This window comes from Octodon degus, unplaced genomic scaffold (assembly GCF_000260255.1).
Source record: "Octodon degus isolate 3935 unplaced genomic scaffold, OctDeg1.0 scaffold00254, whole genome shotgun sequence".
In the NCBI taxonomy this organism is placed as follows: domain Eukaryota; kingdom Metazoa; phylum Chordata; class Mammalia; order Rodentia; family Octodontidae; genus Octodon; species Octodon degus.
In genome coordinates this window covers 165,403-176,021 of record NW_004524830.1, presented here as the reverse complement: position 1 = coordinate 176,021, position 10,619 = coordinate 165,403, and the positions used below count along the sequence as shown (strand labels likewise).

Sequence of the window (10,619 nt, the reverse complement as noted above, 5' to 3'; positions counted from 1 at the left end):
CGAGAGAGCCCAAAGGAGTCACTCACTGCACCACTGAGAGAAATGACATCGAGAGAGCCCAAAGGAGTCACGGAAGAGAAGCTGGAACAGGAGGTCATGTTTAAGGTTCAGTGTGGTACACAGTCTACACAATTGCGTACATAACTGCCAAAACCTAAGGTACACCAATTCCTGATAAGATTGTGTCTCTAGAAGTAATGGGGGTAATTGACTGAAATCACAAAGGTCTTGGGAAATGTTTCAATCTCCCCATTGTACCAGAAGGCTGAGCCGACATCAGGGAAGGGGCATGAATGCATTAAGCTGCCACTATGAGGCAAACTGTGCCAAGTGCGTTCACATAGGTTCTCACACACACACACAACTCACTAATGTGAGAGTCCAGCAGGTTCTAAGCTCCCTGAGGAGAGCGACACTTCTTATTCAGTAATGAAGCCTCTCTGCCTGTGTACTGTGACTGCACACGGTAGGTGCCCAGTACATGCTCGTGGATTGATATAAGATTTCCCTGGTGCATAAATTGAGGATGCGGGACATTATGCAGTTCACTTAAGGTGGTCATGCCACTGGTGAAAGTGGCAGCAGTGGATCCAAACTTGAGCTTGTCTGATGCCACTGCTCATTAATCATCCTTTCATTGAACGGGGCTGCCTGCTACATATTTTCCCTCAAAAAACCAACAGAAATGCTTATTTCCTAATATACACCCTGCTGATGCACACAGCAAGGACAACTGTAACCTCTTTGTGTTCCTACTTTCCAAGCGCCTCGTTCTCAGAGCACTGCATTTGGTCCTGCGTGTCCTCTCAGCTGGCCAAGCCTCGTCAGGGGAGTCATGATCCGTAAGCACAGGTGAGAAGACTGGGAAGGGCCAGCTACCAGGGAAGATCACAGGAGGGGGACACTGGTCTTGCTCTCAATTGGAAGACGGCTCCTGCCTAGCAGAATAACTGTTCTCATTGAGCCCACTCTTCCTTTCCCTTCTTGACAGCAACGTTTTTAATTTTTTTTTATTTGTACATGCTTGTGTTACATAATAATTATATTTCTTGTTGGGAATTGGTACACATACATCACAAGTCTTGATTCTTTCTTCTTCTTTCCCTACCACCTTCTTTTTTGCCAGAATCAGATTCATTTATTTACCTTAGAAGTCTTTATGAAGTTAATAATCATATAGACAGAATAACTGCCAGACTAACAGGCCAAAAACATATAAAACACAAGACAATCATGCTAAGGCAATACAATTTCACATTCATGGTCCATGCTGGATTATAGTAATCTCTGTCTTTTTTCCCTATTGCCTGTCTTTTCTCCAATCTATTTATAGATTGAGATTGTCATATAAAAGCAACCAACCACTATTATCTGCATGATATACTTCACTTAATGTTGCTCTCTAGGTGCCTCCATTATCCTACAAAAGACTCCTGTTTATCTTTCTTTGTGGCACAGTACTACTCCACTGTGTCTAAACCCATTTTCTGTATCTATTCATCTGTTGGTGGACATGTAATGTAGGACGCTTCCAACATTCAGCTATTGGGAGCCGTGTTGCTATAAACAAGAGTGCGAATGATAACTCTGTATGATACGCTTAACTCTTCTGGGAAGACACCCACAAGGGGAACAGCCGAGTCAAATGGAATTTTTATCTGCAGTTTTTTGAGGCCTCCCCGTACTGATCTACATAGTGGTTGTACTAGTTTACATGCTTACCAACAATGAAGGAGGCTTCCCCTGCACCCCTCCACAGCCCCTGCAGAATTTGTTCCTGGTTGATGCAAAATTTTTATCTAAAAACTCAGAAGCAAAGCACATGGCCTGCCAGTCTCTCTGTGTCCAAATATGTCTGTGTCTCTGTCTCTCTCACCTTCCCTCCCACCCTCCTCGTTCCCACCCCTTAAACACCCACGGAAACAATTGACAAAGCTTGAAACTTGATCTCTAATAAATGAATGCTTAAAATATATGCAAAAGTTAGGGGTATTTATTTTTAATTCTATGTATAAAATGAGTTATGTGCTTCAGATATTTTGACTTGTGACTGTTAACTAGATTCCTATTTGTTCCATCCAAAAACGTCCAAAGTAATGAACAATGATCCAAAACAGACTACGCTTGAATGGTACAGTAAATCATGTGCAAAGGAATGTTCCCACAACAAACTCAGTAAATGAAGGTCACTATGTCTGAAGAGGAATAACACTGAATTGTGTCAAAAGCAAGTTGTCTAAAGCATACTTAGTTCCTGTCTACCAAATCGTCCCTCATTATGTTCTGAGCAACAGCTCTGATAGTCATATTATTAAGCAATACAGACACTGATGAATAAGAGCATTTTTACCTTAAGGAAGATTTACGTATCGTCTTCTGGTTGTATGAGTGCTGTCATTGTCCTCTAAACCTCTGAACGACGTGAAGTTCTTTTTCTAGCAGGATATTATTCACTATTCTGCTCTTTTAGTGCTGCAGGCCATGATGGGCTGCCTAATGTAAATTAAACAAGAACAGCCTGAAAAAGATACAAGCTTTGATTACTGGCATGTTTAATTATTGAAACATCAACTTCTATCTAAATTTTCTCTTAGATGACCAGAACATTCAGTTATGCAAATCACGCTAGCATCTGGGAAAGTATGTTATTTAATTTATCAGAGATGAGGTACTTAAACAGAGTCTCACACAGCAGCGTGCTATCATATCGCGCGGGATCTGCGGTCACCACCACCTCCTCCAGCGGTGGTGCTCAGATGGTTGGTTCTCCTGTCCCTACATTTCTGAAGCTTCAACCCTAGCTGCTTCTTAGACAGGTTTTCTGCTTCTTTCTAAAACCATCACGTGGTGGTTCTCAAAATATTTAATCTGATACATGACCTCTAGTGCCTGGAAGACACACAGAAACATGAAAAATGACATCAAAATTTCTATTTTGTTTGTTAGCAATTAAAAACCATAGCAACATTATTAGCAGCAGATTCTGGATGGTAGGAATCACTTGTGAAAGCCCTAAGCATACCGAAGTTCTCATATCACGGGTGGTGGTGTCAAATATGAGTTCTACAGATGTTATTTTAGGCTGGGGAGGCAGAAGGTCCCAGGAGACTCGGCTGAACCCCCGCATGCCAGACTCACAGCTACCGCATCATGCTGTGGAGCTTAAGCCCAGGCTCAAGGGAGAATTGGTGCAGTCACTACACTCTTTGTATCAGCTAATAAGATGTACAGATATTAAATACTTGATTTCGATAACTGTACTGTTATCACATCAGAGAATGTTCTTGTTTTCAAGAGGAGCTACTCCTACTTTCAAGAGGAGTGTGTGAGGAGTTACATACTCAAGCATGTGGGAAAAAGAGCACTATATTCACAACTTATTTCACATGATTGAAAAATCAACAGAAGAAATGATGAAGCAGGGACTGGGGAGATGGCTCAGTGGAATAAGAGCTTCCCTGGCAAGCGCAGGGCCGGAGTTCAATCTTCGGTTCCGCCAAAAAAATAAAGAAATGATGAAGGAAATATGGCAAGAATTTAAGGTTTGGAAAATCTGGGTAAACAGGCTGAGAATATTATGAACTATGCATGCAACTTTCTATTAAGTCTGAAATATCAAAGAAAACAAAATAGAAGAAATCATAGGCCCATAATTGACAATCAGTAGATTCACTGCACGGGACTGTCAATGTCCTTGGGTCACTGTCTTCCTGTGCAAGATAAAAGATTAAATTCCAGAGGATATTTCAAAACGTATCTAACCAAAAGTGCTGCTTTGTGTGTTTTAAGTAGTGGTTCACTTACATATCTAATTTCCAATAGGATACGAACAGAACAACTTAACAATACACACGTCACTACTCCCTTCAATAAGGATGAGTTGGCTGGGAGAAAGCTCGGCTGTCTAAGCACCTGCCGGGCAAGTGCAAGGTCCTGAGTTCAATCCCCGGTTACCAGATGCTATGCTAGCTACTGACACTGAGCCTGGTGGCACACGCCTGCAATCCCAGCCCTTGGGTGGCTGAGACAGGATGATGACCATGAGTCTGAGCTACATAGGAAGACCCTGTACCAAATAAATAAATTAAGAAAAGATTTTTTATTTTTATTTTTAATATTTGTTTCAAAAGAATTAACTAATGAGACTCAAGTAGAGCGCAGTCCTCCAAGCCAGAAACTGGCAGCTACCACAAGAAAGGGAATTTTGGAAATAAATGAAAGAAACATTCTTCCTTTCAAAGGTAATATAAGAGCTGGTGAGACGCAGAGAAAAGTTAAAGAAAACACTTAAGGAAACTCTTAACTTCAGCACAGTCTCAATTTCGAAAGATGGCATATAATATCCCATACTTTTGTTTTGAGATGGCCTCCACGCTTCAAGAAAAATCTTAGTCGTTTTTCTGCAAACTTTTGCAAGCTGCTTCTGCTTTGCACCTCACTGTAAGCAAACTTGGAGAAAGACTACAAACCGCAATATGTTGTAGCCAAAATTAAAAAAAAAAAAATCATGTTTCAACTAGTTTAAAAAGGAAAGTAGGGGCTGGTGAGATGGCTCAGTGGTCTAAACATCTACTTAGAACAAGCTTAGCAAAGCTCAGGGACCACGGTTCAATCCCCCAGCACCACATGCCAGCCAGCCCCGCCCCCTGGTGGGCTGAGCTGGCCACACACATGCACACACACACACACACACACACACAAATAAAATTTAAAAAAAAAAAGGAAAGTAGTTTTTAAAGTGGGAACCAAGATATAGGAATACAGGAGGAAAAGGCCACCTAGATACCTCTAAAGGCAGAAACTATAGCTCATCAGAGCTTTTAGGAGGCACAGAAGAGTCTGCATGTGACCTGAGTTCAGGTTCAGTCTGAAAAAGCACTCTGAACTGGGAACTGAAAAGCCTAAGTGTTTGTCCTGGGAGGACTAGAAGTGAGGTCTTGGGCAAAATCCCTAAACTCATTGTGATTTCTCATTGTAGGTGACCTCCCAGTCTCCTCTAACCTCAACGGTTTGCAGTCCAGCGTAGAAAGGAGACCTGAGGGGAACCGGTGCACTGGGAGCTGCAGAACTTCCCCCTCCTCACCTACTCCAAGGTCCAGGCCCCAGCTTCCAAGAGATGCTGCAGTCCTGGTGAAGGCGTTTCTGGTGGATTGGAAAGAAGGTGCAGGGGCCCTCCTGTCTGCAAAAAGAGGTCCCTAAGGAGTCCAGAAGTAACCCCCTAACCTGACCCCTGGTTTTAGCCTCCCAGAGATGGAGGCCAAGCCAAGGCAAGGAAACCTAGCTTGAGACAGGCTCCCAAGGTAGAACAGCACCTGGGGAGGGAAGGGGGTGGGTATTGCTGGGGCAGGGACAAAAACCTAGAGCCCTGCTGGTGGGAAGTGGCTGTCTTTGGTTCCTTAGCCCAGAGGTTGGCTGCAGGGTCAGGTCCTGGCCCCCAGGGCTCCTGACTGGGAGACAGGGGTGGGCCCTGAGGCAGAGGCAACAGGCCTCTGGCTTGCCAGAAGGCAGCTGGCTAGAGGGTTGCTGAGACCCTGCCACCCCCAAGTCCTCAGCCCCTAAGCCTGGGCTGTGTCCACAGAAGCAGCAAACCACAACAAAGGCAAGCCTGCTTCCTGTAGTGCCAAGGAGTCCTGAGTAAGTCAAGGCTTAAAGGGTGCCTCCTCTGGAAGAACAGTGCCTGCAGCCAGTCCCAGGGAGTCCAAAGCAGGAGGGAGCCCAGCCCCCATCTGCACCCCTGGGGAGGGAGCGGTTCCCTTTGTCAGTCCCTCCACAACTCCCCAATGCCCTACCTAGTCCCTGGATGCAATGAGCCAGGACCTGTCCCCAAAGTTTCTCCCTCCAGATACCTAAGTGAGTCATTTACAGCCTGACAAATGCCCCAAGGCCAAGATTTCCAGACACACTGGTGATTTCCTCATCCTCAAGGCGACTGGTCAGCTCCAGTGAGTAACCTGGACCTGTCACTTGGGGCAAGGGCTGTGTCTAGCTCTCAGGGCTGCAGCTCACTCAAGCTTTCCAGAGACTGGCTCCCACAAACTTCAAACCACAGGCAGGCTCATTTACGGGGACTGCAGCCTTGCGAGGGAGAAAGCCCGGAGACAGACATTTTCCAAACACTGCTGACATTTTGTGCAGCTGCACAGGGAAGCCCGAGGTGATGAACGGGGGCGCGTTGGTATCTGAGGGTGTCCGCCCTCCCGTGGCCTTGAGGTCACAGGTACAACTGAGAGGCTGCTGGTGGCCAGAATAAAACTAAATGGATGCTTCTCCCTTCCTCCGCCCTCAATCCGGGACCTCCAAAAGTGGGGCACAGCCTGGGTGCAGCACAGGGTGCAAAACAGCCCTCCTGGAGCTTTATAAACACGCGGAACCCGAAAAAGCATTGACAGCTCATGTGAGGGCGAGAATCCTCGCGTCACCCCCACAGCCTCCCACGTCACCCAGGTTTCCCCTTCCGTGACACCTGGGAGCTGCGTTCGGGCCGCATACCAGTCTGTGGGTCCTGCGACCTGGCCTGACTAGGCAGCCACCTGGAGCCTGTGGTTTACAAGGAAGCAGGAAAACTCTTCCTAAGGAGTGCAACTTGAACACCTTGCTAATTTCCTTTCTGTGGTCTCCGCTAGTGGCTGGATTCCTCTTTGGGGGTGGCCGCGATCTCCGCAAGCCTAGTTCTACAAACACCTCTGAATCTGGGGTGCGTGTGGCCCCACACTCGCCCAAACCCCCTGCTGGCATGGGCAGCTATTTCTAACCCCTGCTAGGTCACCTACAAGCCCCAGTCCCCCTACTTTAACTATCTAGCGCCTTGCTGTTTCCTGTCTCCTGCCTGCGAACGAAGTTCTTAAGGGAGGCACTTACCAGGTGTTCTTAAGGGAGGCACTTACCAGGTAACCCTGACTTCCACAACAAAGCTGGGCATGTGCGTCCTTCCAGGGCCAGCAGGTACAAGGATAACAGCGGGCAGGCGCCAAGCAGCTCAGGTCTCCAGCCCCTAACAGCGCACTGGGGATGCGCCTCCTTGGGAAGTGCAAGCTCGCATCTGACAGGAGCCAAGGGTGTCTGCTCAGGACTAGGGCAGCAGCAGGAGGGGGTGGGGCCAAGGAAAGGAGGTGGGGGGCACGGCACGGGGAAGGGCATTGTTCTGGGGAAGAGGGCGGCCACACCAGGGTATTGGCTGGCGCCCCCGCCTCACCAGCTGGAGCTCAGCATTTGTTCAGGACGTTAAGCTGTGACTTTCTGCCTCATGGGCTCTGCTCTGCTCCTCCTAGGCCAGGGCAGAGGATCTGGATCCAGCCATCCTCTGATGCCAGTTGATTGCTACCCTAGGGTGCCTTCAGGGAGGCCCAGGCTGGCCCTGAAGGGCCACAGCCCCTTACTAGGGAGCCTGGAGCTGTGAGGGGGCAACTCCAGGCACCAGGGTCCAGCCTCCCCATGCTGACACTTTCAGTCTTCTGAGAGATCCTGGAGGTGGGGGGCATGTCAGCACACAGCTCTTATCCAAGGGACCTCCTCAAAGACACCAGGAGCTGCCATGACCTTCCTAGAACTCTCAGGAGAGACCTCTCTCTACTGGTCCAGACAGCCTTTCCCTCAGAGTGCTACCTCCAGGTGGCTTTTCACTCAGGGCAGAAGAGTAACTTCCTAGACAGTGGGCAAAGGCACAATCCCAGAGCCAGAGGACTGCGAGGACCAGGGAGGAAATGGGAGGAGGGCACAGGCCAGACCCTAGGAAGCCTCCAAGTAACAGTGGGGCTCCAGCTACGAAATGGGGTGAGCATGGCCGGCAGGGCCAGATACCCAGGCCCAGGCTGCAGGAGGTGGGGAAGAAACTCTGCCAAGAGTGAGGCAGCAGAAGGGCCACTGAGAGGTCTCCACGCAGAGACAGCAGGTGGCGCTTCAGAGGCTCTCAGTCCTGCTCTGGGTCCTTGTACAGAAACACAGCTATGGACCACGTGGTGCTGCCCAGGGACAGCACACTGCAGAGGTGCCTCACACTAAGGCAGCCAGAGGCTTCTCCAACCCCTGCACCTGCCCAGTGCCTGGTCCGGGCCTCCTGGGACCGGGCCTTGTTGGGAAGGGGCTCTGTGCTGGTGGGCACCATACTTGGAGCAAAATCCACAGCCCTGCCACAACCTTACTGCAGCGTCTTCATGGGAAAGGGTTATGGGGTGGACAACACAGGACTGAAGGCCCCTCCACTGCACCCCACGATGGCTCTGAACCACAAACTCTGGGCCAATAATTTCAAAAAGAATGACCTGCATTGGAGAGATACAGATTAAGACAACACTGAGATTCCACTCACCCCAGAAAGAATGGTAATCATGAAAAAGTCAGTAACATGCTGGAGGGGCTGTGGGACAAAGGAACCCTTCTCCACTGTTGGTGGGAGTGCAGACTGCTGTAGCCACTGTGGAAATCAGTGTGGAGGTTCCTTAAAAAACTACCGCTAGAGGTCTCATTCAGCTGTTCCCCCTCTAGGTGTCTTTCCCACAGGAATTAAAACCATCATGCCACAGGCCTGTATGTGCATGCATGTTTATAGCAGCACAGTTTGTCATTGTTAATTCTTGGAAATCAAAACCAGGTGATCATTAACTGAGGAATGGATAAAAATGTGTAGGTCTGTTTTATATAATGGAGTATTACTCAGCCTTAAAGAAGGAAAAGCTAGAGACTTATGTAGGGAAAGGGATACAATTGGAGGTCAAACTCAAGGAAAATAAATCAGGCTCCTATGTGGGAACATTGTACTGTCAATCTGAGAAATTGAACATGTAAATAAAATCAGAAATATACAGTAGATAGTGGGAATTGAAACTGTTGAAAAGAGAAACTGATGGGGGAATGGGGAAAGGAAGGTAAAAGAAAAAATGTATATGTATACACAGATGGTTAAGGCGGTTATACAGCCCAGTTCTCTTAGTTCACTGAAAATGCTTAGTGCTAATACGGTGTGGGCATCTTGCATGTGTGGAACTCGTTCTGTGTAACCACTGTAAAGACAAAAAAAAAAGTGGACTATTGTAAGTGCTCTACTAACCTGTTCTCAAACTTAGTTTAATTGTTATATTTTTTCTTCCACTAAAGTAATTGGGGAAAACTGACCTGGTTACAGGGAAAAAACGGAGAGGATGTTGCTATGGGTCACCTTCTGTTACTAAGGGTTCCTTTCTCTCCTCATGCAAATAAAAGGCCAAGTCTGAAGAGCAGAGTGTCTGAGCCACTGTGTCTCAAAATGTTGAGGTCTGCCAACGGGGACAGATCACAACAGAAAAAAAAAAATTCAGCCAGAGAAAGTTTAGGTGAAAAGAAAGCTGGCCAGAGTAGGATCGGTGAGGGGTGGGACCAGCTAGGGCCGCCCTAAAGTGGCTGAGCATCCCTACTCCTGGCCAGTCATTAGGGCTGTTGCCCAGTCTCTGCCTATGTCAAGCCTGTTTCCTCCCCTATTATTAGGAGGTGGACACCACCTCCCTCTGTTCAGCTCTGCTCCAGGGGCTGCTCTGCCTCAGCGTGCTCCCTTCCATTCCTCCGTGGCCTGCATTGGAGGCAGGCTGCTTCCTGGGGACACTCCCCATCTCAGGCTGTGCTCTAGTGGACTTGGGGGGTTGGTTCCGCTGTCCATCATCAAGGGTCATGCTGGTGCTGGGACCCTTCCATGGGGCATCTCTATCTCCTCCCATGTCCCCAGGGCCTGAGTGCAGATGTCAGTCTTTCCCATGAGTCACAAGCTTGAGAAGGGTCAGGCTGACCACACCAGGGGGATGCAGACCCCTTCCTGTGGGCAGAGGCAAGGTTATGGGGCAAACAGAGGATGCCACTGGAGGGCCATGAAGGGCCTTATGAGGGTCAAGGGGGACCTTGAGGGGCCTAGGGAGACATTGGGTCCCTAAATAAAGATGTCAAGCTGTCAGTGGTTCAAGGTGGCCAGGCCAGGCTCCTCTCCACAGGGGCAGACCCTGTATGATGGCTGTCTTACCATTGCAGGTCCTAGGGAGAGGGCCACACCCCTCATGTCTGCATATACTTTTTTGGTCAGCCCTGAGTCCTGGGCAACAGTAGGCATGACACAGGGGCACAAAACCAGGGCTCGGAGGTCTAATGGGGCTCCAGGATTTGCCACTAGGGACTTCCCCCTTTGCAAGGAAACTCCAGCGAGTTAGGATGGGCACCCAGACCTGGGAAAGGACCTTGTCAGGAGCTACTGGAAGCAGAGGGCGTTAGGAAGCCAGATTACAGGTGTTGAAGTCCCCAGGCCAGTCTTCGTGTCCCCAGTCAGCCTTGTTTACTGATATAGAAATCAAAACCAAAGCACTATTTGGCAGGAAAAGCTAAAACTGGAAAATGGGAGAACAAGGCAGAGCAAGACAAATTGGCGGGGACAGTTGGGCAGTCCCAGGGGGCTCCAGGGAGTGGTGCAGGCTGCCCAGCAGGAGGAGAGGTCCGATTAAGGGGTTCTGGCAGCAGGGTGTGTGGTCACTGTCTCAGTGCTGGTTTCCTGGCAGCACTGGACTGGAGCTGGGGATTTCGTCCCTAGGAAGTACTTGTGTCTCTGTGGCAGTCTGTCCTGTGAGGCTCTGATTTTCCAGGGACACAGTAGCTCCTAGTTCAAGACAGTG

General features: G+C 48.6%; 1 long non-coding RNA gene across 1 annotated transcript in view; it reads right to left on the bottom strand.

Annotated features, from left to right (window-relative positions):
- The window catches only part of LOC111813995, a 19,185-nt gene extending 12,114 nt beyond the window's left edge, over positions 1-7,071 (bottom strand). The window contains exons 1-2 of the long non-coding RNA XR_002819094.1: positions 6,893-7,071; positions 2,351-2,518 (exon numbers count right to left, since the gene is read on the bottom strand). This is a non-coding gene — a long non-coding RNA (uncharacterized LOC111813995). The remainder of the gene's footprint in view (positions 1-2,350; positions 2,519-6,892) is intronic.
- Between the last annotated feature and the right edge of the window lie 3,548 nt (positions 7,072-10,619).